General features: G+C 44.1%; 1 long non-coding RNA gene across 2 annotated transcripts in view; it reads left to right on the forward strand.

Moving 5' to 3' along the window:
* LOC131484395 (uncharacterized) overlaps nt 1–22,465 on the forward strand; it is a 56,248-nt gene extending 33,783 nt beyond the window's left edge. The window contains exons 6-8 of one of the 2 annotated variants that reach the window (XR_009248226.1): nt 16,578–16,810; nt 18,030–21,974; nt 22,318–22,465. This is a non-coding gene — a long non-coding RNA (uncharacterized LOC131484395). Of the gene's footprint in view, nt 1–16,577; nt 16,811–18,029 lie in introns of both variants that reach the window. The other variant, XR_009248225.1, reaches the window with a different exon arrangement.
* The last annotated feature ends 755 nt before the right edge of the window (nt 22,466–23,220 follow it).

A 23,220-nucleotide genomic window follows, 5' to 3' on the forward strand; every position in this document is an offset into this window, starting at 1 on the left:
TTGAGACAGAGAGAGACAGAGCATGAACGGGGGAGGGGCAGAGAGAGAGGGAGACACAGAATCCAAAACAGGCTCCAGGCTCCGAGCCATCAGCCCAGAGCCTGACGCGGGGCTCGAACTCACGGACCGCGAGATCGTGACCTGAGCTGAAGTCGGCCGCCTAACCGACTGGGCCACCCAGGCGCCCCTGAAGGAACACTCCTATATGCAGTGCAACTGCTTACACAAGAAAAATGACCCTCCCCCCCTTTTTTGGGAAGATGGTGTCTTTGAACTGTTTTATCTCTTGGGATGGTGGATTTATGCTGATCTAGCCACTTTTTCTTAAGTTGGTCTTTTTGGTAACCTATAGTTATTTCTGAGACAATTGACTAGACCTAGTGCAGTCTGTGCCATGGAACTGAGTGACATTAATTGACAAATAGGCGGGTTAATGACTCCGATGTTATTAAAACGGTGCACTAATGATCAACACCAGTGTGCTGACTTCAAAGAGAACTCTTGGAACCAAGGAGAACTACAGGGATAAAACAAATGCAAAACTCAAAATTAGCATAAGTTTTCTCTGGATTCAACCAGCAGCACAAATCCTGCTCAACTGTGTAGCTCTGGCCACCATGGACTTAAGGACACCTAATTAGGTAACTTAATCACTCAATCTAATGAAGAGAATGCAACAGCACTCTGCTTATTTGGACCCAGGTCCTCTTATCTGTGCTTGTGAACAGGATGTGTGATAACAAGATGTCAAAGCAATTGGTGCTTTGTTGGCTGAAGGAGGGCAGTCTACTGAAGCAGACCGAAGGAACAACCAAGGGTATGTGGGAGCGCCATTGCCAAGGAGGAGGTGGTGGCTCCAATCAGAGCGCACTGACTTATCATTTGAGATGGGGCCATCAGCTAAGCATGTCTTACTTGTGGGGCAGAATCACAGGGCTCCAACAGTACTTAGTCTAGTGTCTTGATGTCAAGTACAGGCCAGACAAGGGAGCAGAAAGGTGTGGAGGCACAAAAGCTGATCTTTTAATCATACTGGTGCAAGTTGAAGGGAGTCACTGTTGGCCAGGTACTGATCCCTCTGCTCGGAGAGCAGGAGTTCTTGTCCTCAAGCTCACAGGAAGCAGAGTGTCGTAGGATACCTTGTTTAGGAAAACCTCTTCATCCCCAACCATGCAGATATTTAACCTTTTATCTGGCTCCTTTCATAATTTCCTGAGCAAACCCTTTCACGCGAAGTTGCTACGCATATTATAGTGTGGGAGTTACTGCAGTGACTTATGGAAGCGTATATTCAGGAAGGGAATAGAGAACGGGATGTGTTTCTTGTCTGTAAGTCTCAGAGCTTTTCTCGGAGTACAGAGTGAGGCAAGAGTTAAATGAGAATAATTTAAAATTCATGGTTTGAGAAATAGATTCTGAATGAGGAAGATGAACAGTCCCATGAAAAAGTAGGAGGAAGCATAGAAGTTTCCATCAAGTGAGGTGAAGATTATCAGTGGATTGTGCAGTGAGATGGGATAACATTGCTTAGCAGTTGATTTTCGCTAAGTCTCCATAGCGGGTGTTATATAAGCAAAGGAGGGCCCCCCCCCTTTTTTTTTATTGCACTGTTCTTTTTTCTTTTCCTTCTCTTAAATTTCTTTTAAAAGAAGCCTAAGGAGCAGCATGCAAAGCATTCAGAATAATGCAAATTTACTCTCAAGTGCTGATAAATCTAAAATAACCTTTTTTTTTTTTTTTTTTTGCATTTGAACCAAGTACATTTCCATGTACTGTGGAAATTCTTGTTTTGTGGTAGGTTGTGTCACATTTCTCACAATAAGCAGACTTCAACCAGCTTGGCCATTCCTGAAAACGAGGCCCAAAACATTTCTTTCAAAACCTTCCTTTTCAAGAATCTTTCTTTGTGTAGTCTCATGCAAAGTAGTGTTGGTGGCAAAGAGGGCTTTAAAGGAAGAAACACACCATATGAATAGCAAGGAATATTAAGTCAACCCAATTCTCCACTCCAAGAGGCAGAAAACAAGCTTTCTTGCAAACCAGTGGCAGGAAGTGTTTTTTAGACGAGAGGAGTTTGGGAACGGAGGAGGGGAGAAAGCCTTCTTACTCCACACCAGGACAGTGCACAGGGCATTTAATAAGAGTGGTAATGATAACAAACACTTACATAGCGCTCATTTTGTGCCAAGAACTTTCTGAGCAGTATTATCTGTATGCAGGTCAGTGAAGCTTCCCACACCCCCACGACACAGCTCTGTTTTTATCTTCTTTTTGTGTAGGAAACTGAGGTACAGAGAGATGACAGGACTTGTCAGAGATCACACAGGCGGTGTGGCCTACTATGGTTTTGCCAGCTTTGCATGTAGACAAAGACAAGTGTTCAGAGGATGTGATTTGTGGTCTCCCAGAAAGAGACCTCTCACCCCTACCCCAGTCAAAAATATTTCCGTGATGCTCTCTGAGATTCGTATCTTGGCATCTGAAGACTGACAGATAAAAACTTCATTTGAGGTAAGTAATAGCCTGTGTTGAAGGGAAAGTCTCAATAGATGAATCTGTTTCTTTTCCTACATGACTGAAGGAAAGGTGTTTTGAAGGAAGGAGGAAAAGGAAGCTAGGTAGTGGGTGGGGGGGCCTTGCAGGGTGGGGAGAAGGCAGTGAGGGTGGGCAGCCGGTGGATAGCACCCTCCCCTCCCCGGGGATGGTGTAAGAAAGGTAGAAGGAGAGGCCAGAAGAGGCCAGTAAATGGGCTTTAAGAGTCAGGCCCCTGGGTTGGTTAAGTGTCTGACTTCGGCTCAGGTCATGATCTCGCAGTTGTGAGCTTGAGCCCGCATCAGGCTCTGTGCTGATGGCTCAGAGCCTGGAGCCTGCCTCAGATTCTGTGTTCCCCTCTCTCTCCTGCGCCTCCCCTGCTCGCTCTCTGTCTCTGTCTCTCTCAAAAATAAATAAACGTTAAAAAAAAAAAAAGGGTCAGGCCCCTGAGTTGGAAACCCTCTTTACCACTTGGTAGGTTACTTACTTCAGCTCTTAAGTTCTCTCTTCCTTTACCTCTTGGGTGGTCTTAAATTTTTAACAAGATGCTGAGGGTAACATATTTTAGCTCAGATGTTAACACAAGATGAAAAGCCAAAGTGCAGAACACAATCCAGAGCCAGGCTGCCGGGGCTTGGGAGGCTCGGGGCCTCATTCGTTGGCAGTGTGTCTTTGGACATGTTGCTAGAGCTCTCTGTAATCTGGTACCCATTACAGTGTCTACCTCCTCATAGTATCCAGGGGGATTGGTTGAATTAATATGACCTCGGCACATAATAATATGGCTATTTCCATAGCAAGCACTCAAAAAAAAAATAACAATTGACATCAGTAAGCAATGTATAAATTAGCCTATTTAGATTATTTTCTAGCACATCCATGCCTTTTAATGGTACCTGTCAGCCTATTAACAAGCTCTCCTTATTGGCTTTGAACTTTCTTACACCTGCTGCGAACTCTTTGCCTGTTGTTTTGGTTAAATTCTCTCTTACTAAGCATAATGTTAGTTCAAAGTGTAATACAGTGGGTAATGAGGTGACATTTCATTCTTTTAGGCTTTGAGAAACAATCATCATAGGAATGAAAGATTCTGTCCTTGGGTTTGGATTGACAACCAAAGGGTGGAAGTGAATTGTATGTGCCTTGTTCTCTAGGTTATCAGGGAATGGGTTTGCGGCTTCCTGAGCTGTGTGTTCTGATGTGACACTTCAGAGTTTTATTCCAGAGTTTTGTTCTAGAGATGCAGAAATGCAAGGAATCTAGCCAGGTATCCCCAGGCACTGTTGATGTATCCATTTACCAATATGTATTTGTTACTATTTTCTGGAAATATCTGTAAATGCTCTTGGTGCATTTTTTAAAATTTTTTTTAAAGTTTATTTATTTATTTTGAGATAGAGAGAGAGAGAGGGAGGGAGGAAAAAGGGGAGGGGCAGAGAGAGAGGGAGAGAGAGAGAATCCCAAGCAAGCTCTGCATCACCAGCTCAGAGCCCCATGCAAGGATTAAACTCATGAACCAAGAGATCATGACTGGAGCCAAAACCAAGAGTCGGTGCTCAACTGACTGAGTCACCCAGATGCCCCAGTTTTCACCTCCATTTCAATGTGCTCTGAATGGCATTGTACACAGGGACATTGAGAACAAACATGAAATGCTGGCAATCATATTTTTCTAGTCAGTGATTGTTTACTCATCTATCTATCCACTTACAACATATTTATTGAGCATCTATTATGTGCCAGGAATCATTTCGGACACTGGGAATTCAGCAGTGTCAAATCCTTGCCTTCAAAGTGCTTGCATTCTAGGGAAGGGTGAGAGAGAATAGCCAAGGTCAGTTACGTATGCGGTGATAATGCACAGAAGACTGGTAGGGAGGTAGAATGGCTAGGAAAGCATAACTGAGAGGGGTGCTTGAACAAAGACTTGGAGGAGTTTGGGAATGAGCTGTGTGGAAAAGCCTTTCAGGAAAAGGAAACAGCGGATTGGGCTCTGTGCTGACAAGAGAGTGTGTGGCACATGTAGGCAGAGCAGGAAGGCCATTGTCATAGCTGCAGGGGAGTGAGTGATGGGGAGTGACGGGGGAATAGAGTCAGAGAACAGGGAAGACCAAAGGATATCATGGTAAGGAATTTGACTTTACTCAGGGTGGCATGGGAAGCTAGTGCTTGGTCTCAGACAGAGGAGTACAGAGCCTGATTTTCACCTTCCTGGGATCACTCATGCAGCTGAGTGAAAATAGACAGAAGGGGTAGGGAGACAACACAGGTCAAAGTAGAGAGGACAGTTAGGGCACTCCTAACATGATCCGGGGAGGGAGGACTATGACTTGGATCGGGATTCTGGCCTGGTGGTGAGAAGTGGTTGGATTCTGGAAATATCCCAGAATGTGAAAATGGTACATACAGTCGCTCTGAAAAGTGGTTTGGCGGTTTCTAAAAAACAAAAACAAAAACAAAAACAACCCCCCCCCAACAACAAACAAACACAAAACCCTAAATATACACTTATCATGCAGCCTAGCAATTGCACTCCTGGGCAGTTATCTCGGAGAAATGAATACTTATGTTTACACAAAAACCTATACAGGGTTATTCATAGCATTTTCCTATGTAATAGTGAAAAACCAGAAGCAACCAAAATGTCCTTCAATAAGTACATGGTTAAACAACTGTGGGACATCCATACCATAGAATACTATTCAGCAATTAAAAAGGAAGAAATTAGTGATACATACAATAATTTATTAAACTCTTTTAATGTTTATTTACTTTTGACAGGGAGAGAGAGAGAGAGAGACAGACAGAGAGCAAGCAGGGGAGGGGCAGAAAGAGAGGGAGACACAGAATCTGAAGCAGGCTTCAGGCTCTGAGTTGTCAGCACAGAGCCCAATGCAGGGCTTGAACCCATGAACCATGAGATCATGACCTGAGCAGAAGTCGGACGCTCAACTGACTGAGCCACCCAGGTGCCCTGATACATACAATAACTTCTAAGGACTTCATGGGTAATGCTGAGTGAAAAACAGCCAGTCTCAAAGGATCACATGTTGTGTGGCTCCATTTACACGACTTTATCAGAATGACACAATTAAAGGGATGGAAAACAGATTAGTACTCTGCAGGGGGGAGGCATGAGGGGAGGTGGATGTGATTATAAAGTGGTGGCATGGGGAAGTCCTTTGTGACAATAGACTAGCTCTGTATCTCGCTTGCAGTGGTGCTTACAGAAACCCACATTTTTTACTAACTGGCATGGTACATGTACCCCAACGTTGATTTCCTGGTTTTGATGTTGTGCTATAGTCATCCGTAAGATGCAACCTCAACGCAAACTGGGTGAAGGGCACGCGGGATCTCTGTACTATCTTTGCAACTTCCTGTGAATGCATAATTTCTTCAAAACAAAAAGTTAAGCAATATTATTAGCAGATGTGGGGAGAACCATCAGGGGAGGCAGGGAATGAAGAGGGTTCTGAGGGTCAGGCAGAGTTGTGGTTCTTTCGTGGAGTCTTCTGCATTCTTTGGCATTCTTGATAGCATTCGTGGTTCCTTTTCAATTTCCGAAGTTGTGTGAGGCGTAGAGCCCTTTAATAATAATAGAAGATGCTGATGAAGGCAAAAAATAAGCAGAGTCAACAGAGTTTGCTGACCAAGCTGATGTAGGGTAAATGGAAAAAGGATCTAAAGATTACTCCAAGAGTTTTGGCCTCAGCAACTGAAGAATTCAGTCGCAATTAACCGTAAAGGGGCTAATTTGGGGTTATGTATCAAGAGTTTAGTTTTAGTCATGATAAATTTAAGATGCCTATTTGACATCTTTGGAAATCATTAGCACAGAAATGGTATTTCGAAATACAAATCCAGATGAGATTACCAAGGGAGTGAGTATGGAGAATTTAGGGCCGAGCTTGGGATACTCCAACATTTAGAGATTTGGGAGATGAAGGGCAACCAGGAAGGAAGATCAGGATGGATACTGTCCGGACAAGTAGGAGAAAAACTGGAGAAGAGCCAGTGAAGAGGAGTTAAAAAAAGATAGTTAAAGCCTGTCACAAAAGCTGCTGAAATGTCAATGCGACAAAGACAAAACCATAGTTTTAGCAATGTGGCAGGCATCGGGGACCTTGATGGAGCTTTGAGGGTAAAAGTATGAGTGGCATAGATTCAAGTCACGACGCAAAGGGTTAAGTTCACCGCTCGTGAAAACTTCTGGGGAAACTTTGCTAGAAAGGGAAGGAGAAAATGTGGAAGTAACTAGGGAGAGTTCTGGGTTTTTTTAATTTTTCCTTTTTTAAGATGGGAAGGAAAGGGTATGTCGTGTCTGATGGAGGCATCTAGCTTAAGAAGGAAAAATGGATGCTGCACGAGAGAGGAAAGAATAGCTCAAGAAATGTCCGAGAAGAGGCAGGAAAGCCTGGGATCTAGTGCGCAGGTGGAAGCCCGGCCTTTCTCAGAAGACAAGGAGGGTTCGAGGGTACAGACGTAGATGCGCGGGGCAGCGTGCGGAGGTGCGAGCTCGCAGGAGTTCTCTTGCGGTAGACCCTGTCTTTCCAGTGGAAGAGTAGGCAAGGCCACAAGCAGCTGAGGGTGAGAGTGGGTAGGTGGGGCTGGACGTTTGAGGAAAAAGGGGAAAGTGGGAAGGAGAGCCAGGAAGGATGCCCCAGAGGAGACTTGCATGCTTCTTGGGAGTGCCTGTTAGGGTGGGTGATCCTGAGTGTGGCCGTGGGGCTTTCAAGAGCACCTTTGTTCAGCCACAGCGCGGACGCTGTATGCAGTGAGATCCTTCTACCATTACTGCCGTGTATCTGTCGTCGCAAGGGCTGTACTTCCCGTGTAGTCAAAGATTCCACATCCTGCAACACTTGTGACCTTGTGTCTCTCTTTATTCTTTGAGCTGAGAGGTTAATTTTGAAATCATGGATTTTGGAGGAGAGAAAAAGGGAGAAGAGACCATGCCTCATGAAGGGAGGTATGGAAATCATAGTCAGGCGAACAGGAAAAAGAACAGTTGCATATTTCATCAGTGAAGGAACGTGAAAGGGGTTTAAGTCACTAACATGCAAACAATGGCCGTTTTAGCTAAATGAAAGAGTCGAGATATTTTTACTTGTGTTATATTCACTCAAACAAATATTTATTGAGAATCCAGGCACCGTGCTATGTCCCAGGGATGTGACAGCAGATGGTCACTGCCCTCGAAGAGCTGTAGGTACTGTGCAAGCAGAAATGTGAAAAGCGTGGCGAGTGCAAAAAAGCAGGGCTGGAAATACACATTTGGGAACCAGCAAGGGAGGTACTTGAATCCCATCTGGGCAGTGGGTGGAAGTGATTCAGAAGGAGGCTGAGCTCAGGATGCTTTTATTGAGATTTACCGGAAAAGGGAGGGATACCCAAGTGGCGAGCCTGGGGTGGGGGTTAGAAAGGCATTCGTGCAGAAGGTGAGAACAAAGATGATGGGGCAGAAGGGGACAGAAGCAGGGAAATAAGGGCTCCCTGGGAGAGTCTGTAGGGCTTGTGGTCAAAAGGCCCCAATGTGAGGGCCAGAGTGGAGAGGAACCGTGGGTGAGTAAGGACGAGAAGAGACGGGTGGGAGTAGGTTTTGACCACGGCCCCGCGTTTTATTGCAAAAGCTGTGTTCCAGCTGCATCTTGTTGCAGGGCTGTCTGGGACCTCGGAGGGAAAGCGGAACTGACCTGAAACAGGGAGGGAGGGGAAGAAAGTCAGCTTACTGGTAGATATAGCTTCGAGAGTCCCCAGGGGGTGAGGCTCAGCACTGAACCTGCCTTTCTCGGCTGCCTAAACCTGGATCAGAGTTTGTACAACTTGTCAGTAAGCTGGTGGGGAGTGATGGAAGAGCCCTGGACTAGACAGACCTCGGGAGGCTTGGGTTCCTGTCTCTGATGCAAACCCATTGGGCAGGTCCTTTACCTCTGCACCCTACTTTGCTCATCTGTGAAACAGGCTCAGATTAGTCATTCCCAAGGAATGTTCTCTTGTGCTGTGTGTTAAACCTTACTGCCTCGAAGGCTATGGTATTTCATTCCCCCTGGATGCCCAAGTGCTAGGCCTTTTGCATGCATGTGACCTGTCCTAATCCAGGCCTCTGGTGTAGTGCATTTGTGACCCGTTTGCACCTGGCCTCCTATTCTCTCCTTACTTAGTGTTACTGGTTGCCACGGAAGGTTTGGTAGTTTTGCAGAGAGGATGCTGGGCTGTCAGACTTGCGGGTGGATGCCCTGACAGGAAGGAGGAACGTGTGTAATAACCCTGCAGATGATGATGAAGATGATGGTGATTCTAATAGCCAATGTTTATTGATCACCTACATTTTAAAAAATATATTATCACATCTAATCGTCACAACAACCCTCTGGTATGAGCGTTTCCATGATTTGCTTATACCCGTGGTTCAGAGAAGTGAGGTAACTTTCTCAAAGTCACACAGCATTTGAATCCATGTAGTCTGGCCATGGGCCTTCCCTTCACTATCACAGCAGGCTGCCTCCCTGTGTATAGGACTGACAGCCTTGAGCAGAGTGTGTGTATTGAGGGGAGAAAGGGGAAAGATGGCTGAACGTTGAGTCCATCATTCTTGCTGTTCCATGGTAGGCTCCCAAGTACCTAATGCTACCAGCAAGTTATCCTCTCTGTCAGTTGACTGGCTGAAAACTTTAAGGGTTAATAACCAGTGCAAGATGAAACTTACAGCTGTACCAGCAATGTCATTCAGCCAGGACAGAATCACTTTCCAGGGGTTACGGGCCTTCAACTCAGTTACAACGATGCAGGGAGTTTGGAAGCTGCACTCTTGCCTCACTTCCCTCCCCGGCTTTGGAGGGCGCCCCCTTGCCCCCTTGTTACTTCAGCCTCCTCTGGCCAGACAGGAAACTCACCACGATGGGACACATTTTGTCCCGTGGGTCTGTTTACAGAAGGGAAACATGTAATTTGGAAGTAGTTACAAGCTGATTCTGTGACCGTTCATGCCATGGAAGGTAACCCGCGTTTGTGTCGTACCTGACAGCTTGCAAAGCGCTCTTTTCCGATACAATTATGGTTAACATTCACTGAGTACCTACTAGGTGCCAGGTTCTGGGCTAGGCGGTTGTGTGATTTCATGCAACCCTCCCAGTAACACTTCGAGTCTGGTTTCATTGTTATCTCCATGTTACAAATGAGGAAACTGAGACACAAAAGTTAAGTGAGTTGTTTAAAGTCACATGGTTAGTATAAAAGGGATTTGACTCAGGCCAAAATGATCCACTATAAAACAGGAATGTGGATTTCCCGTTTGTTTTAAGGAAATTTCCTTTGTTTGTCAAATTCAAGATGTGGCAACAGGGTTATTAGAAGTTTTCGGTTTTACGAGGGACTCTAACTACAACTTGAAAGATGAAGAACTTTTTCCTTCTTCAGAAATCAAAACCTCCTCTGTCCCGCAAGGAATCTTTAATAATTTTCAGGTCTTTTCGCTAGCATGCCTTGGGCCATTTTTGTAAATAATTATCCCTTTGTTAAAAACGTCCTACAGCAGAGGCCAATGGGTAAAGGAAAGAAATGACACATTTCTAAAAATCAGCTTTCCTCTTTCAAGTTCTTTTCTGGCCACTTCTTTTTCCTGTTGTGTAATCAGGCAGTTTTCGGTTTGATGAGGCAAGTCTGCTGTATCCTTTTGCTATGGATTTTGGTGGTTGGTCTTTGCTGATGTTTTGGGGCCAAAATTAGGCCGAGGGCCCTCTTGGCCGCGTTAGTCTCTCCTAGGCACTTAGCGTCCCCTTAATGCTTGGTAGACGTTAGTTACCGATGATGATAACAAGGTACACAACATTAGCTGTTCCTGCTGTTCAGCTTCCCTCTTAGGGGAGAGACAGCAAGAAGCAGAAATGATGGCCACTTCCCTGTTTAAATTAAAGGCTCCTTGGGTGATGCAACTGTCCATTACCCTGTGAATAATATATTGTGCTAAGAATGGAGGGACTAATTTAATTTCTCTCGTGCTACCAGGATCTGCAGTAACTCATATTATGATGCTACAGTGGCTTGCAGTTGTCTTGCTGGAGAATGACTAAGAATTTGGAAAATGTAATCCTTTGTGGTGATGCTGTTCATATTTTTTTTCACTCTGCTGACCAACATTCCTCTCCCTTAGCCTCCAGAACTCTTCATGAAGCCTGTGTGTGTGAAAGTGATTGCGGCTCTAAGGCGATGAGAGCTCTGTGCTTTCCCTCTTGTTTTGTTTTTTGTTCTCTGCCTCCTGATGAGCCCTGTGGCTGCCTGGACCCGTTTCACACGGTGGCTTCTAAGCCTGAGATGGATCTTCTTCTATCAGTGTTTTCACTCTGCTGTCATTTCTGTTATCAAAAACAGTAGGGAAAGGCTTGACTTCTAAAACTTAGAGTAGGCTTAGAGAGTAAGTGAACATATTTGCTAGTATGTGTAAGTGTTGGGATGCTGAAAGTGCTCAGTTTTTAAGCAATCCAGGGATCTGAGTGCTTTATAAATATTTAAGACTGTCTTGTTTGGACGTTTGAGAGACTAAAAGTGATGGGTAGATTGTGTGACTGCATTGATTGTTCAGTTCAACTCTTGTTCAAAGCAGTTGTGAAGGGAGAGTCTCCTGTTGGGGTCCGTGCATGGGTACGGGATAGAAGAACCCCATTTTCCATGTTCAGACAGGGTGTTGTGCTCTGAGGAGGAGAAACCTGCCCTTGGGATTTGAGGTGGCTGAGCACTGTCTGGGGCTCTGGGATCCTTGCCTGTGTTTGGGATGGTGCCAGGGGGCGTGGGGGGTGACTTTGTCCTTGTGCAGGATGGATTAGCTCCCTTGCTAAGTGACCTGGCAAATGGGTTGCAGAGCTTGGAGCATCTTGGCGGGGAGCCCAGGCTTGCTGGAACCTGTGGAGGTTAATTTTGTGTGTCAACCTGCCTACATGGGGCCCAGTTGTTTGGCCAAACACGAGTCTAAATACTGGCTGTGAAAATATCTTTTAGATGTGATTAACATTTCGATCAGTGCACTTAGAGTAAGGCAGATTAACCTCCACGATATGGGTGGGCCTCGTTCAATTAATTGAAGGGCTTTTGAGAAAGCACCGAGGTCCTGGAAGAGAAAGGAATTCTGCTGGCAGTCTGTCTGTGACCTCGAGACTGCAATATCAACTCCTGCTGGAACTTCCCAGTCCGTCCTGGACCTGCCAGTTCCTACCATCACTTGAGCCAATGACTTAAAATGAATCGCTCTGTGTGTGCGTGTGTGTGCGTGTGTGTGTGTAGCAGTTGGTTTCATTTCTCTGGAGAGCCCTAATACAGAACCCTACTGGATACTCAGTGGAGACTTCAGCATGTGTTTCTGACGCTGTTGGAGGAAATGTCACCTGGGCTTCAAGTGTGGCTTCCAGGGTGGCCTTGAGTCCCCAGTTTACTCAGGCTGCCTTGTGGTTTGGACTTCAACGTCAGTGGATTGTGATAGCTCATGTCCCTTTGGCTTCCAGCTCTCACAGGTGACAGATGGCTTGTTTGTATTTGCAGACTGGGATTTATTAGCCTACCCCGAGTATATGGCAATGTCTCTGAATCTCTGTTTTCTGTCTCTTAAGGATTAGGTAGAGAGGCATCATTGTTTAAAGGAGGTCAGGAAGACCTTTTGGTCTTCCAAAAGGTTGGAAGAGTCCTTTTAAAATGTTCTAGGAGAGCTAACATGTGTGATAAATATTATGCCTATTTAAATGGTCTGACAAAAATATTCCTTTGTAACAGGGGAGAAATAGTAACCATGCAGACAATTCCACTGATTGTGTCTATTTCAGTTCCCTTCATGTGCTTAGGGTGGACCCATCTGGGAAAAGCCACCTCCTTCATGGACCTCCAGTGTCACTGGACAGACCTAAATGTGGCTGAGGGAGTTAAAGCTTCTTTGTGAAATGGAAATGACAGAACATATTATTCTAGAAAGTTCTCACACTTTCATTCATGACTGGACACAAGTTCTCAACTGGAATTGTCTCCCAGAGGCAAAAATCCCAGGCAGAGAGAGAAGTTCCCAGTTTATTTTTAAGGGAATGGTGCAAAAGAATAGAATCACCCCCGCCCCCAGCCCCTGCCCCGACAAGGCATAACACATTTTATGGTTCTCTGGGGAAGGATCCTTTCCCATTGCTTTTTCTTTGCTGTGTTTGATTTAGAGCATGCAGCATCTCTCTCAAGTGTGTTTATTCCTTTTGGTTAAGTAGTGCCTGTGACGTTTACAGCCTAAAAGAATAAAACATATCTGTCATGTCTTAAAAAACCTAACCAACCAAATTGTCTTTTGAGACTTTTTGATTTCTTAATAAAACATATTTTAAAAAGTTGAAAAGCCCAGATTTTTAACTATGTATCTCAAAATAGTATTTTATTTTATTCAGGAAAAAATTTTAATGGATTAATCTTGCTTAATAATGTCTTTATTTTTAAGTTTTACATTACTTGAGGACCAGCCTTGGGATATTGTGATATATTAATAATATTTAATGTAAAATAGTTTCATCTGTGTCTATAGAACCTGAATATTTCCTAGATTTCACCAGCTTATGGGAGTCACCTGACCCAGGTGACTTTCCTGGTAGTAATCCTCTGGTGCTATGGATTAACAGCCATTTCTTTCAAGAGGCAAGCCCTGATGTGTCATGATTATTGTATTGCTCAGGGAATCGTCCAGAAGACAGGGGAGGAGAGGGACCCTTGTAATATAGTCACTGCCTGGGGGGCTGCTGTCCTTGTGCTCTGCCTGCTGCCAGTCCCAGCTGTTGCTGGGAATCCAGCTGTCCTGGCCTCTCTGGTCCAGTAGAGTGGCCTCTGTGTCTCTACTTGGCATGCAAGACTTGGCCTTGACCTCTCATGAGCTGGAGCATTTATCCTTGGAGTTGCCATGGCCGGGAATTCTGCCTCCTGACCCCTGGGGCTTGCTCATCTCACCCTTTGGTCAACAGTAAAAGGCCCTTCCTTCTAGAGCCCCTCCCTCCGTTCTTGGCCATGCGGGTGTGTGGGAGCTGTCTCATGAGAGAGATTCCAAGAGATACAGCTATTTCCATTATTTTACCAAGTTCTTCTGGCAAAATTTGCACAGCAGAGAGGCTTAGGGTCTTAGAAATACAACTCTGCACATTAAAAAAAAAAGTCTTTCTATATGTTTCTCTCCTTTTTAGGGTGCATAGCAGTCCTGCTCCCATCATTTTTGCGGCCCAGAGGAAGAGTGAAAATGGAGACTAACATATAGAAGTCTAAAGACTTAAGAGTATAAATCAAATGAACATGTTATATAAAATGTATCTTATCCTTTTATTTTATATTAAAGTTTTTATTTATTTATTTTGAGAGAAAGAGAGAGAGAGAGTGGCATGAGCACAAGTGGGAGAGGGGCAGAGAGAGAGAGAGAGAGAGAGAGAGAGAGAGATGGAGAATCCCAAGCAGAGTCCTTACTGTCTGAGCAGAGCTGGACTTGGGGCTCAAACTCATGAACCATGAGATCATGACCTGAGCTGAAGTCAAGAATCGGATGCTTAACTGACTTGAGCCACCCAGGCGTCCCTCTTATCCTTTTATTTTGACAAATATCTCTTTATTACAACAAATCTTCTATTTTAAATTTCAGCCTTTTAATGTTTCTGAATTTGTTTTATATTTTCTATCATGATTTTAGCTTGTTTTGAACCTCGGTGATCTAAAGTATAAAAAGATAAAATATAGTTTTACTAAAAATGTAAAAGATTTGAACACATTTAAAAAATAAATGAAAATAAATGTAAACCCTGAAAAAACTCTTTTCATATTTTCAAAAGGACAATTTTTTTCTGAAATATTAAAAAAGATGTACTGAAATTAGATAAAATTCCAATTGGAATTAATGGCTATCATACATTGCAGTGAATCTTTTAAATAGAGCTGGCATTAAAATTTTCTGCATATAAATTAAATCATTTAAATATGACCATAAAAATAAAACTATTATTACTTCTGGTGTTCAATGTCCATCTACTTGCTGGGCGTAAAGAAATGATATTTTGCTTCATGCATGTCATGTCTGGATCTCTATGTATAGCTTAAGAGTATAAACTTAAATATGCATAATTTAAGAGTAACACGAACTATTGAATACGGAAGGAAGTCCCTCATCTTCCACATGCAACTGTTGTGAATGGTGGTGTGCTAATTTGCCAGTGCCTCCAGAACCTCAACTTGGAACATGAAGAAAAGGAAGACAACGGATGCTTAGTAGCAGTGGGAAATGATATGCTTTATTATGCAAGAATCCATTATTTCATAGTATCAGAGAGGATTATGACACGTTTTTTAATTTGTTTTTCCCTTACTTAAATACTGGGGCTGCCTGAATCCTCCCTGTGCTCTGAAGCATTGTCAATCACTGAAACTGGCAGTGGCATAGACCATACAACCTTCATGGCATTTGGATACAGTTGTTGTGTCTTTCAAAGACAGGGCCAGAATGTGAAGTTTCCCTGGGGTTTGAATGGCACTAGTAATGAGAGCAGATATCTAAGACTATGGATTGTGCTGAAATTCTGAGTCCTGGATCCCAAGAGACAGAGATACCCAGATGTTCTTTACTGAATTCCTTTCCGTTGGGTTCAAGGCCTTACGTGCCATCCAGAGACTGAGTTTTGTTTTATTTAATTAATTAATTAATTTATTTATTTATTTATTTATTTTTGAGACAGAGAGAGAGCATGAACAGGGGAGGGGCAGAGAAAGAGGGAGACACAGAATCTGAAACAGGCTCCAGGCTGTCAGCACAGAGCCTGACGCGGGGCTCGAACTCACGGACCGTGAGATCATGACCCGAGCCGAAGTCGGATGCTTAACCGACCAAGCCACCCAGGCGCCCCCAGAGACTGAGTTTTAAAGGGTGGGTGTCAGTTTATTGCCTTGCACTGTACCTGCTGGCACCTTCCCTTTGAGTAGTCAGGGCTTGTGATAAGTCTCACCCATCACACCAGCCTTTCATTTACAGTGCTTTTCTCTAAAGTATCTGTTTTTCCCTGGACTTCTCCAGCAGACATATTTGATGTACATGAATATCGTTGTCACTGTTCAAATCCTTTCTTATGGAAATGTGGCTAGAACCTTTTTGCATGTCCCTGAACATCCTATGATGGTGAAAGATACTTCTTCTTAGGGTTTTAGGGAAGACCCTAAGTACTGCAGGAGAGGTGCCTAAATCCACATACTGGCCTGGCACCTTCCCAGTTTAATGTACCAAAAAAGCATGCTGTTACATTTAAATTATCATCTTTCTAAATGGTTTCTTCTCAACACTGTTGGTCTAAAAAATGACAACATATTCCAGATATTTAATGTGCTTTGAAGATGGTCTGCTCCTTGGTTCTTCTAGTGATCTTACTTCCACATAGGAGGTTGTCTCCACCCCCGTGTAAAAATGGAGACAATTTCTCCTTGGGCAACACCCTCGGTTTCTAGTCTTTTGGCTTCTCTGAGAAGGCCTCTCTCCCCAGCTCATCTGTAGCCATGCAGAGCAGATCCCACTCAGATAATTTATAAGAGTAGAGAATTTAGGGGCCCAAATGATTTCTGGCTGAGACCAAGCATTTAACTTTCTGGGTATCATTCGTCTGTACTGTATCTCTCACCAGTTGTAAACTCTGATTGTAATTCTTCTTCAGCCACCTGTTTTCACACCAGTGCCACCTTTTCAGCGCCTCCCTTAAGTGTCAATTTCACACCCCTTGGGGCCCTTCTTCCCTTTTCCTTCCCCCACCCTCCATATTGAAATTGGCATGGTGGCCTAGGGCAGGCCTTGAATCCTAGCTCCACCATTTGTTACAATGTGACTTTGGAAAACATCCACCCTCTCCAGAAGCGTCAGTTTCCTCATTTATAAAGTGAGGATTGTAATGCCTACCTCCTAGGGTGGTGGGCAGGATTAAGTGAGATAATGCAGGTAAAGCACTCGGCAGAGATCTGACACAGAAGGACAGTAAATAGTATCTATTGTCATTTAGAAATCCCTCCCCCTTGTTTGTCTTCAGGTTGTTTCACAGCTGTACCTGAACATTGGCTCCACTAAAGGAAGAGAATTGAAAGGGAATTTGAATTTCAAAGCCGAACAACAGAAGCAACAGTGTTGCCATAATCTGCAGGCTCTAACTTGAACACAGAAAAGCAGGATGCCTCCTCAGAGACAAACTGCCTTAAGAAAGAAGGAGATTGTTCCACGGATGTTATCAAAGCTTAATGAACTAAATATTGTCCTTCTCTCCAGGTATGGGTTTTGGCACTATTTCCATTTCCAATGGAGTTGAAGTTATTCATAGAATGTTACCTTTTATAAAATCCTGACAAGCAAATCCCCACCAAATCCCTAAAATGGAAAAATTCAAACCCAGTCCATCTGGCTCTCACGCTGTCTTGGCCCTACCCCCACCTCCCAATAATGATTCCCCAGGGCAGTAAGGGTGGGCAGGCGGGCTGTGTGAGGACCTGTGCTGCTCACATGTGGTTTCCGCAGGAAAAGAGGTCACACTTTGCTTATGAGGAAGCTCTACTTCTGGTCCTGCAGGCAGTTTGCCATCCCAAACCCAACCAGCCAACCAAACAACGCCCCCACCCCCAAGAATTTGTACCTTAAAGGAAATAGAACTTGAGGTAAATGAGAAAAAAAATAAATAAAACATCTATTCAAAGCATCCGATGCCTTAGTGAGCAGAAGAATGACACCTTCCTGGAATTAAAGTAGTGGAAGCTGTCTTTTAACATGTTAATTGTCTATCTCTGCTTGCTTCCTCTTAGCTTTACCGGGTACTCCTGAAAACTCACAGCGTTCCCTCCCTCCTGCTTTTAATCGCGCTGTTCCCAGGCCACAGCCCTCTCTGTAGCTGTCCAGGAATCCTAATGGTTCAAGGTCTTGCTGGACTTTCTATTCCTCCTGAGACTTCCCTTCTTCCTGCTGCCTTTTCATTATTCTATAATTTTTTTCAGTTACATTTTTAACTATGTAGGAGCAAAGACCATGTCTTGTAGTTTTAAAAGGCCACATCTCTTACAGTGCCTGGTTATAGTTCTGGGCACACAGTAGATGTAAATTGAATACATTTTATCTGATGTTTCGAAGACCTGCCTTTTACTTGACCAGAAAAGAAGAAAATTTTGCCAAGTCTTTTATCCCTTTCAAAATAGAATTTTTAATTAAAATGTTTATTTTTTTATTTTTGAGACAGAGAGAGAGCGAGAGAGAGAGAGCGAGCGAGCATGAGTGGGGGAGGGGCAGAGAGAGAGGGGGACAGAGGATCCAAAATGGGCTCCTGGCTGACAGCAGAGAGCCTGATGCGGAGCTCCATCTCAAGAACCCTGAGATCATGACCTGAGCTGAAGTCAGATGCACAACCGACTAAGCCACCCAGGTGACTCCTTTCAAAATATGATCAGTAAGACTTTGAGAAAAACCCTGCTTCCTTTATATTTTAAAATTTCTCTGCTCCTAGGGTTCTCGGATTAATGCAAGGCTGCATCCTGGACAGCGAACATTAGAACATTAGAACATTATACTTTCAGGTAAGCAGGGAAGGGGGCCAGGTGTGCCGGAAAGTCATCTGGAAGAGTGAGGATGGTAGAAACACCAAGCTAAAAAATAAAATTCGTCAACATTGTAGAGGTTTTACTGTTACCCTAAAGATCATTGCAAATGTACCAGACAACAACCTCAAATTGCCATGACACTAAACAAGCAGGGCTTCTGGAAAATCATTGCTTTTCGCTTGCCTGTTTTTCTCGATTCGACAAAGAAAACAACATGCAAATGGGTCTCGGCGTAGTGGCCAAAGGAAAAAGGAAAGCCTCAAACTCAGAAGGTCGTGAGTGTGCGATGACCTTTAGTTACTTTTCTCCTTTTTATCTGCTGCTGTTTGTGATTCAGGAAAAACGGCTCTTCATGTTGTCCGGGCTAGACCTGCTCTGGCTTTCCTTTCCATTTTTAAAAGGCTCTCAGCAGATGCTATCTTCTGGAAAACAAAACAAAACAAAAACAGCACAAACCCACAGATCACTCTCCCTCCCTCCCTGTGTAAAACCTGCACGCTCTGAAGTGAGAAAACAGTGGTTCTTCTGTCTTTTTATTTCTCTGTGCGCAATGGTAACTTTGGCTGTGTGCTTACGTCTCATAGAACCTTCTTATTTTAGGGTATTTACATTATGTTCTTTGTTGCAAATTCACATTAGAGAATATCGCTAGGGAAGGTTGTACTAATTACAGCATAAATCATTACAGTGGCTACACAACAGAGGCAGTTGATAGATGGATTATCGAAAAGGAAACGCTCTATCATCATTTTCTGTTCTCTTGGCAGAAATGCCATTTGTATGAGGCAAGCAGGTCTGGTTAGTTCTGTTGCTGATTTTAATCCTTCCTATTTTTCCTTCCTTCTTGCCTCCTCCCCCGCCCCTCCCATTCTCAGCCTGCTATGCAGTGGTTCTAAGGTATAAAGACGTCCCAGAGTCCAGTATTTGCCCACTTAATATAGAAAGAAGGACACGGGCTTAGGTCTGCTGCTTTCGTTAAGATCAACTTGTGTAGCTGCATTTTAGCTCATGGACACAGAATCAAACTTCTAAAAATGTTTGGTTTCCATGTTTACTCCACTCGATGTGATTCTTGGTAGTGTCTGACTCATTGTGTCACACAGATCTTTCCACATATTTTAACATGTATTTCCCTCCAGTCCTTGTTGAATTAAATTTCAGTGCTCCTTAGTTCTTGCTGATGATTCTTTTTCAGGAATGGTGTAATAGTAAATTAAAAAAAACAAAACAAAACAAAAACACAGTTCCTGGGAAATCTGACATTTTTAAGGCGTGTTTTGATTTTGCAAGAAAATGAGTGTGACTTTTTTTTCAGTCCCTGCCCAGCTATTTGAGAAAAATCAGAAAGTGGAAGCTAGATAGGGGCTAACATGTGTCCCAGTGTGTGATGAGGAATAGTCAATAATCACTTGTGAAGCCCCTGGAGTTTGCCTGTCACTATGGAGACAAATAATAATGTATCTGTAATATTGTATCGGTAATATTATCAATAATATTAGCTGGGGTTGTGAACACCTTTGGTTTTGAAATGAGCTTTGAAACCCAAGGGTAATAAGAATAGAGCAACCGGGAGTTCAGGACTCACAAAACATGTATACCTTGGAGTGAGGGAAAGACCCACGTCTATTTGTTCAGCTTGCAGAAGAAGAGATCAAAATGAGATGTGAAAAAGGGAGCAGGCTCTGTCCCCATTGTCCCTCAAGGCCTTCTAGAAATAGTCTAGCAGAAGTTGGGTGACTAAGCTTCTGGAATGTTCATGCAGAATTCTTTCACTGGGTGAGAGCATGGGGCAGATGGTATCTGTGGTCTGTCCATTAGACATGGAGAGAATTCAAGTCACCCAGTGGACAAAAGCACAGGATGTCATCGGGGCCGAAGCTGGCAGTCTGGCATTGAGACTTTCTGGTGGCGTGGGGCTCTCACCCCATTTCACATAGTGGTTCCCCTTGCTCCCGGTTTGCTGTGAGCTGTGAGGGTGTGGTCCCAGTTCACAGCCAGGGAAGTCAGCAAGCAGGCACCAGGGGAGGGGGCTGCTAGGAGCCAGGAGCACCCAGGCTACTGTCACAAGTCAGGGTCGCATATTTTGTCTGGTCAGACGGTGCGGGGAATTTGTTTATCGTTACCAGGCCTAAGTTATTCTTCCATTAGGATCACAAGAGTTTCCTCTTGCTCATTTTAGAGAAGTGAGGAGGGTGAAAGTTCAAGGTGTTTGTGGAGATTGCCAAAGAACACTCTTCTAAAAGCTAGTGAGGCCCCAAGCACAGTGTGAACGGAATACCAAACATCAGTTAAGATCTGTGTGTCATCCAGGGCGTCAGCTGTCATGGAGATTTTCACTATATTGTCACTAAGGCATCACAGAGACAGCCTAGTCCTGGAATGGCTTTGGTATCGGTAGCAAAGCCGATAGGAAGAAAAGAAAAGGCAAGTGTGGGCTTCGGAGAGTGAGAGCGATGTATGAGAAATACATGGATGTATGGGGAGGTGGAGGAGAGAAATCACTGCGGGATGGGAATTTGAAGCATGGAAATAGGAAAAGAAAAAGAGACATTCTTTGGATGCTAACAGATCAACTAAAAAATGAGATTGACTAGGGCACCTGGGTGGCTCAGTCAGTTAAGCATCTGACTCTGGATTTTGGCTCAGGTCATGATCCCAGGGTCATGAGATCGAGCCCCGTGTTGGGCTCTGTGCTGGGTGTGGAGCCTGCCTGGGAATCTCTCTTTCCCTCTCCCTGTGCCCCTCTCTCACTCTGTCTCTCTCTCTGAAAGAAAGAAAGAAAGAAAGAAAGAAAGAAAGAAAGAAAGAAAGAGAGAAAGAAAGAAAGAGAGAAAGAAAGAAAGAGAGAGAGAAAGAAAATGAGATTGGCTTATAGAAACAGAGATCCCTATTAACTAAGTTAGAGGAGAAGCAGTAGAGATAATTCTGTTCCATCTAAAATAGGAGTCAGCCTCTCTTCTTTCTGTGCCTCATCTTCCCTGTGAAGCAGGGCTCTTCTCTGATGACAGGTGTTACCTGACCCACCCCCACCCTAAGGTCTGAAAGTAGACACAGCCCTTGGTTCAATCCAGGACCCAGGTAGGGCAATCACACTGATACACACTTGAAGTAGACTTGATTTCTCCCCCAAATCAGGTAAAGGATAGCTTTGTATCCCAAATTTCATTTTAGTAGAAATCAGGAAGTTTAAGAAGTCCATGGGAAAGGACATTTTTCATTTCATTTGTTTTCATTTTGACAAAATTTGATCTGAAACACAAGAACCTAGAGGTGGTTTTTAAAAACTGGTAGTGACAACAATAAAATACCTGTGAATGAGATATTCAGGCTAAGCCAGAGACCAGTCCCAGTCCCGGTTTCCTGTGCAGCGGGGGAGAAGGATACCCATCTTTGTGGAAGGGGAAAGAGAAGTCATGCTTGTTGAGTGATGCCCCCAGCTCAGGAACTGGACCAAGCACTTAAATAGCTGCAATCTCATGTATTCACCATAACCTCGAAATTACGTGTCATTATTTATTAGTGTTATGCAAAAGAGGAAAATGTGACTTTGTCACATAGGAGAAAAAGAATATATAGGTACCGTGATATTTTGAACTATATCCTCCATTTATTGGGTATTTGGGGCTTGGATTGAAGCCTAAGTTTCTATTCTTGGCTTTCTTTTGAGAAATTGCCACCTCGTCTCTTCGGTGAGAGTACATTGATAGCCTATTATTCCTGTCATTGTCACTCCCTGGATGCTACTCCTCTCACTGAGATGGTAAGAAGGGCTGGAGATCTGTAAGCCATGGTTCCCTGCCATCCTGAGTCTTCACCTGTGGCTCCTGAAGGTGATCTCTGAGGAAGCTCGGGTAAGCCTTGTAGGCAGACAGTGGGACATCTCACCTGACCCTCTACCAATTCAAGTTAGGCAGCTCTTTTACTTCTGATGGAGAGTTCCTGTGGGAGCAGCATGGAGCACATGTCTCCTCCCTGTGAGATCTGGTCTTAGAATGTGGTTAGGGACTGAACTGTGCCTTCTCCAAACCCTAATTCATATATTTAAACTCTAACCCTCAATGTGACTATATTTGGAAATGAAGTCTGTGAGGAAGTTGAATAAGGTCATAAGGGTGAAGCCTTAATCCAATAGGACTAATGTCCTTTTAAGAAGAGGAAGAGACACAAAAGATTTCTTTCTCTCCCTGTGCACAGAGCAGAGGCCATGTGAGGACACAGCAGGAAGGCAGCCATCTTCAAGCCAGGAAAAAAAGCCTTTCCAACAACCAACCCTCATGGCACCTTGATCTTTGACTTCTAGCCTCCAGAGCTGTGAGAAAGTAAATTTCTGTTGTTGAAGCCACCCCAGTCTGTAGTTATTTTGTTGTGGCCACCTGAGCAGACCCATACAAGTGGCTTCTCCCAAAAGCTGAACCTGAGACAAGGGTTTGAGTACAAGTAGGTTTTTTTTTTTTTTTTTTTTTTTTTTTGAGAGAGAGAGACAGAGTACAAGTGGGGAAGGGGCAGAGGGAGAGGGAGAGGGAGACACAGAATCCAAAGCAGGCTCCAGGCTCTGAGCTGCCAACAACAGTGCCAGACCGGACGTGGGGTCCAAACTCACAAACTGAACCGTGAGATCATGACCTGAGCTGAAGTCGGACACTTAACTGACTGAGCCACCCAGACACCCTGAGTACAAGTTGTTTTTTTGAGGTGTGATCCCAGGAGCATAGGGAGACAGTGGGGGAAAGGAGGCAAAGAGGCAGAAAAACCAACGAAACATGCAGAACTAGTGGACCGGGACTGTGAGAAATCGAGCAGGTTCTGAAAGACTGTGGACACAACTGAGAATCTTCCTTCTGCCCAGTATTATCCACCGGCCCCTGCCCCTCGTTCACTGAGGTCTCCTTCTGGGGCGACTTGCAGCCTGCCAAGCTTCTCGCGCCGTCAGAGACAGCGGGCACGGGAAGGGGGGCAGGAGCTGAGATAAATGTTTACTGTAAGGAAAATTGGCTCTCAGGGAAACTTGCTAAAAAAAAAAAAATTGAATGTAGTCATTTCTTAAAACTACAGAGTCAAATTTTAGACAGTATTGATGGATTCCAGGCTCTGCAGATT

Source organism: Neofelis nebulosa, chromosome 1 (genome assembly GCF_028018385.1).
Source record: "Neofelis nebulosa isolate mNeoNeb1 chromosome 1, mNeoNeb1.pri, whole genome shotgun sequence".
In the NCBI taxonomy this organism is placed as follows: Eukaryota; Metazoa; Chordata; class Mammalia; order Carnivora; family Felidae; genus Neofelis; species Neofelis nebulosa.